The sequence below is a fragment of the Notolepis coatsorum genome, assembly GCF_963971535.1.
Source record: "Notolepis coatsorum genome assembly, contig: SCAFFOLD_696, whole genome shotgun sequence".
Classification (NCBI taxonomy): Eukaryota; Metazoa; Chordata; class Actinopteri; order Aulopiformes; family Paralepididae; genus Notolepis; species Notolepis coatsorum.
Window position 1 is genome coordinate 40192 of NW_028170157.1, and position 6000 is coordinate 46191.

General features: G+C 44.1%; 1 long non-coding RNA gene across 1 annotated transcript in view; it reads left to right on the plus strand.

Moving 5' to 3' along the window:
* The window catches only part of LOC311248597, a 44406-nt gene that overhangs the window by 7931 nt on the left and 30475 nt on the right, over positions 1-6000 (plus strand). The window contains exons 2-3 of the long non-coding RNA XR_014620962.1: positions 17-187; positions 1515-1557. This is a non-coding gene — a long non-coding RNA (uncharacterized lncRNA). The remainder of the gene's footprint in view (positions 1-16; positions 188-1514; positions 1558-6000) is intronic.

The window sequence follows — 6000 nt, forward strand, 5'->3', positions numbered from 1 at the left end:
CCTCTCACCTCCACAGCAGAGGACCAGAGGCGGAGTGACATCGCTGTGAACCAATCAGAGGCGAGACGTCGCTGGCCGTGAACCAATCAGAGGTGAAGGGGACTGCGTGGAGGCAGGACACGGCCTGAGTGGCGGAGATGACGCTGCTGTCTGCCGGCTCCGCCCCCTGCTGCTACAACCCGCTCTGGTTAGGACTCCCTTTCTGTTCATACTGTTCCCCTCAGTTCAGTTACAGTCTATTATTCTATTCCGTTCAGTTCTATTCCGTTCAACATCTCCCTCAACACTTGCTCTGGTCTGGATTCCATGTCCAATTCAGTTCTACTCAGCACACATGAACACACACACCCCCACACACACACACACAGACACACACACACACACACACACACACACACAGACACGCACGCACGCGTGCGCACACACACACACACACACACACACACACACACACACACACACACACGCGCGCACGCACACACACACACACACACACACACACACACACACACACACACACACACACTTTAAAAACACGACTGTATATTTGTATATTGTTGTATATAGTACTCATTCCCTTTATTTCTTAAGCTTAGCATTGTATTGTATTTTATTCTTATTACTTTTTATCATGTCTATTCTATTTCATTATCTATTTTATTTCATTATCTATTCTATTCTATTATTTTATTATTTTTGCACAATCGAGGCGGGCATGGTCACCTTCATTTCACTACATGTCTCGTGTATGTACAGTATGTGATGAATAAACCTCTTGAATCTTGAATCTTGGTGGGCTTAACCCATTCACTACCACACTACCAAAGGGTTAACCCTTGCACTGCGACAATACAGAAGGTTAACCCTTGCACTACCACACTACAGACGGTTAACCGAGTGAAAGGGTTAAGAATGAGAGTATAACTGCAACATACTGTCGGTCACCGCTACTTGCATTACTTGCATTACTAGCATTGCATAACAATAGTCTCAAATTGTTCCGTGCGCGTGGAAAGCAAAGCCTGTCCGAGGACAGTATGCACTGGCCACTGGGTAGTGTCTGTGGGTGGGTGGGTGTGTGTGTGGGTGGGTGGGTGGGTGGGTGGGTGGGTGTGTGGGTGGGTGTGTGGGTGGGTGGGTGGGTGGGTGGGTGAATCTGAGCTCCCATCTAGTTCTAGACTCTATAGACTCTAGACTTTATTATCAGTCTGCGGGAAAATGTGTCCTAAAGGAATCGATTGATAAGGAATTACATGTGTTTACACGATGATACAAATGTTATTCATTACCATGGGGAAATTGTTTTATTGTCAAAACAAAGTGAGATAAGATTTTCCAGGTTTTATGCTTATGAAATATAACCTCTTTTCTAACAGTCAGTGGAACACACATGGATATAACCATGACTTATAATATATATTTTATATTCAGACTGACCTTTATTATATATATCTTTACATATATTTTTGTATATTTATTTATATATATATATAACCTTTTGTCCTCTTCCGCAGGTGTCTGTTCCTGGTATTGCTGGCTGCACAAGCCGTATCTGGGGTGAGTGCCGTCCTTTTACATGTGATGTCAATATTCCGTTCAATGTACAACTCAGTCATGTAGCCAATCTGATGCTCTTATCCAGAGCAACTTAAAACAATTGTTTCATAACGGCCGGTGTGTGGGCCGTTTTCGGGGCCGGTACGTGGGCCGGTGCGTCTGAATGAATGTCCCGGGCTGAATTTGTGTCCCAGTCCGCCCCTGTATATGTAGCCAACTCCGGGCACCTCTCTGCAGTAAGCAGATACTTGTGTGACCTTTATGGTGATGCTGTAGCTGTCATGAGGGTGGAAGGGTGCCAGACTATTGTTGATGAGTTGTTATGAAGAGCTGGATACAATCCAGGAACAAAGATACAATGGTAAACCACCATCCATATCTTCCACATTCCTGGTAGTGTCTGTGTGAAATCATCTCCCCAATCAGGTTAAAATGTTCTCGAGGTCATCATGTCCTACAAAGTATCCTCTATACTCTGCCCCATTGTTCTGACCACGATTATTACGTTCCTTTTGGCCTCCTTGCTGAGTCTGACGTGGACGAGAAACCCATCTATAGCCAAATCACATATCTCTCTAAGAAAGTGTGTCATAATTACTCTATTAGGACCCCAGACCCCCCCCCCCCCCGTTGCCCACACACAGTGGGTTGTACAAGCTGCTATTGGCAGTTTGTGGACTAAATTAGGTGTAACACGGTAGACCGATTTCACTTGCAATATATTTTTAGCCTCTCCAATTGAATTCAGCTAAATTGATTCTCTGTAGGAGAGACACCAGATGGCTGTCCCGTTATTAGAGAGACACCAAACGGCTGTCACATTACCAGGGAGGCACCGGTATCACGTTTTCACTGCCGATGAACCACTCTGAGCAGTAAACTTTGAGTGTCGGGCCGATACAGAGTAGCCATCCAGTACAGACTTAGATAATCAGTTTAACTAACAGTACAGACTTAGATAATCAGTTTAACTAACAGTACAGACTTAGATAATCAGTTTAACTAACAGTACAGACTTAGATCATCAGTTTAACTAACAGTACAGACTTATACCATCAGTTTAACTAACAGTACAGACTTAGATCATCAGTTTAACTAACACTACAGACTTAGATCATCAGTTTAACTAACAGTACAGACTTAGATCATCAGTTTAACTAACACTACAGACTTAGATCATCAGTTTAACTAACAGTACAGACTTAGATCATCAGTTTAACTAAGAGTACAGACTTAGATAATCAGTTTAACTAAGAGTACAGACTTAGATCATCAGTTTAACTAAGAGTACAGACTTAGACCATCAGTTTAACTAACAGTAGAGACTTAGACCATCAGTTTAACTAACAGTACAGACTTAGATCATCAGTTTAACTAAGAGTACAGACTTAGACCATCAGTTTAACTAACAGTAGAGACTTAGACCATCCGTTTAACTAACAGTACAGACTTAGATCATCAGTTTAACTAAGAGTACAGACTTAGATCATCAGTTTAACTAAGAGTACAGACTTAGACCATCAGTTTAACTAACAGTAGAGACTTAGACCATCAGTTTAACTAACAGTACATACTTAGACCATCAGTTTAACTAACAGTAGAGACTTAGACCATCAGTTTAACTAACAGTAGAGACTTAGACCATCAGTTTAACTAACAGTACAGACTTAGATCATCAGTTTAACTAAGAGTACAGACTTAGACCATCAGTTTAACTAACAGTACAGACTTAGACCATCAGTTTAACTAACAGTAGAAACTTAGACCATCTGTTTACTGAACAGTAGAGACTTAGACCATCTGTTTACTGAACAGTAGAGACTTAGACCATCAATTTAACTGAGCAGTGGAGATTTCTAGCACGCGGCACGTTTCCTGGTATCCAATCTCAGCGTCGGATGAATTCTGCACCACCATACCTTATCTTAGCCTGGTATGGCACCCATGTCTCTCCCTGCCATCCCAGGGGGTCCTGTCGAGAATACAGGGTGGTGTTCTGGGAGTTTCTGTGAGAACATAGTCTGTCAGACAGGCTGTCTCTCTCGGATGAAGAGCAATTGTCATAATTGTCATAATTTAACAAAAGGTAATTTCAACACGGCTCTTGTTCTCACCTCTCTCACGCGACAGTGAAAGCGTGCCCTTGTTGACATAGTAACGCCGTGGTTAGGCGGGACAATGGAGACACAGTACAGTGAAGTGATGCAAGTCCATCAGACCATCGATTCCTTCATGCACACAGATGCACGCCGATGGCCTAGTGAGACACACAGATGGCTACAGAACATTACTCCTCTGCTGATAATCGCACGATACGCACATTATTTTTTTTGGCATATAAAAAAAACAGCGAGCGGCGAGAGTACGCAGCAGCGCTAATCTGACATCGGGACGCGGGGAGATAAGGGCCCCTGGGCTGGGGGCCCCACGCCTGACTGCTGCTCCAGGGTTTACCCAACACCGGCGGAATGTGGCGGCGCACCGCGTCAACACAAACACGTCTGGTCGGAGACGCGCGGCAGCCGGCGTGGACTAGTTGGCCACCTCTTTTATCCCCCGTGTCCATCAGCGAGTGGGCCTTATCGCACGAGGGGGTGTTCCTGCTTTGATTCCCCGTGGAGTCGTGGAGAGACTGAGAGAAGAGGAGAGGAGTCAGCAGGAGGAGGGGATTCACCCAGAGGAGGGGGATGACGGAAAGAGAGGGATGAGAGGAGGGGATGATGGAAAAGAGAGGGATGAGAGGAGGGGATGATGGAAAGAGAGGGATGAGAGGAGGGGATGAGAGGAGGGGGTGAGGGAAAGAGAGGGATGAGAGGAGGGGATGAGAGGAGGGGGTGAGGGAAAAGAGAGGGATGAGAGGAGAGGATGATGGAAAAGAGAGGGATGAGAGGAGGGGGTGAGGGAAAAGAGAGGGATGAGAGGAGGGGATGATGGAAAAGAGAGGGATGAGAGGAGGGGATGATGGAAAAGAGAGGGATGAGAGGAGGGGATGAGAGAAAGAGAGGAATGAGAGAAAGAGAGGGATGAGGGAAAAGAGATGGATGAGAGAAAGAGAACTCCGCAACGCCCCAACTCTGGACTCATTAAAAAAACTGCTCAAAACCCACCTCTTCAACTTGGCCTTTAACCCCTAATTTCTCACTTTTTATGTTGTGTCTGTCCACTATGTTTGTTACTTTTGTTATTTTCCCCCCTATGTAAAGCGACCTTGGGTCTTTTGAAAGGTGCTATATAAAATGAAGCTATTATTATTATTATTATTATTATTATTATTATTATTATTATTATTATTATTATTATTATTATTATTATTATTATTATTATTATTATTATTATTATTATTAGGGATGAGAGAAAGAAAGGGATGAGAGAAAGAGATGGATGAGAGGAGGGGATGAGAGAAAAGGGGGGATGAGAGGAGGGGATGAGGGAAAAAAGAGGGATGAGGTTCCTGGTTCGATTCCCACTCCTCCCGGTCACAGTCTTGACACTTAAACCCCTAATGGCTCCCGCTGAGCAGGTTGACACCTTGCATGGTCGCCTCCGTCATCGGTGAGTGAATGTGTGAGTGAATGGGTGAATGTGAGGAACTATTGAGGAATATAAAATGCACCATTTACCATTCATGTGTTTTAATGCTCACTGCTGTTTAAGCTAATGTGTTTCCTCTTAACTGGCACCGACCCGGCCCCGGGACGTTTTAAGGACAATTTGCCCGCCGGCGCCCGACGCCACTTTGGCGAACTCTAGCGGCTCGGGTTACATTCCGATATGTGAGGTGTGCACCAAAGTCTTTAGCAGACTTACATTTTTTAGAATACCACTCCCGACTCCCGAGGCTCTACCTCCGTCAATCATTTGGCGATCTCGAGAATTATTGGACAGGGTTGTAACTTGTAACCAATGAGTGTGGCTTTCCAATGCTACCCCACGTGGGGATGAGCGAATCAGGTATCTAGGTGAAAAGTCACGAGCGAAAACAGGAAGTAAGAAAAGCACAGAATGCATTGGAGTCTATGAGAAAATGGAAACCAGCAGACCTTTTCTTTTCTCACATTTTACCAGAATCGCTTTATATCACTCATTTGAGTCATTTATGAACGGATTCGTATGCAATTTGGACATGTACTGCACAATACTTCAGGCTATGGACCCAGGGTGTCTTTTTCAGCCATACCAATTTTTTTGGAAATATACTTTTGGATATTGCAACTACTACAGAAAAACGTGAGTAACAAGTTTTTCTACAACTCAAGTTCAGACCTATATTACTCTATTTCATTAGCACTGAAAGTGAATTTCCTTTATTGTATCAGAAACGTCAGACTGTTATCTTTCAAAAGAGACCAGGTTCATGCATGTGCTATAAGTATAAAGTATAGTATTTTGGGGCGGCTGAGTGGCGCAGTGAGCAAGGCGCTCGCCACTAACGCAGGAGATGCT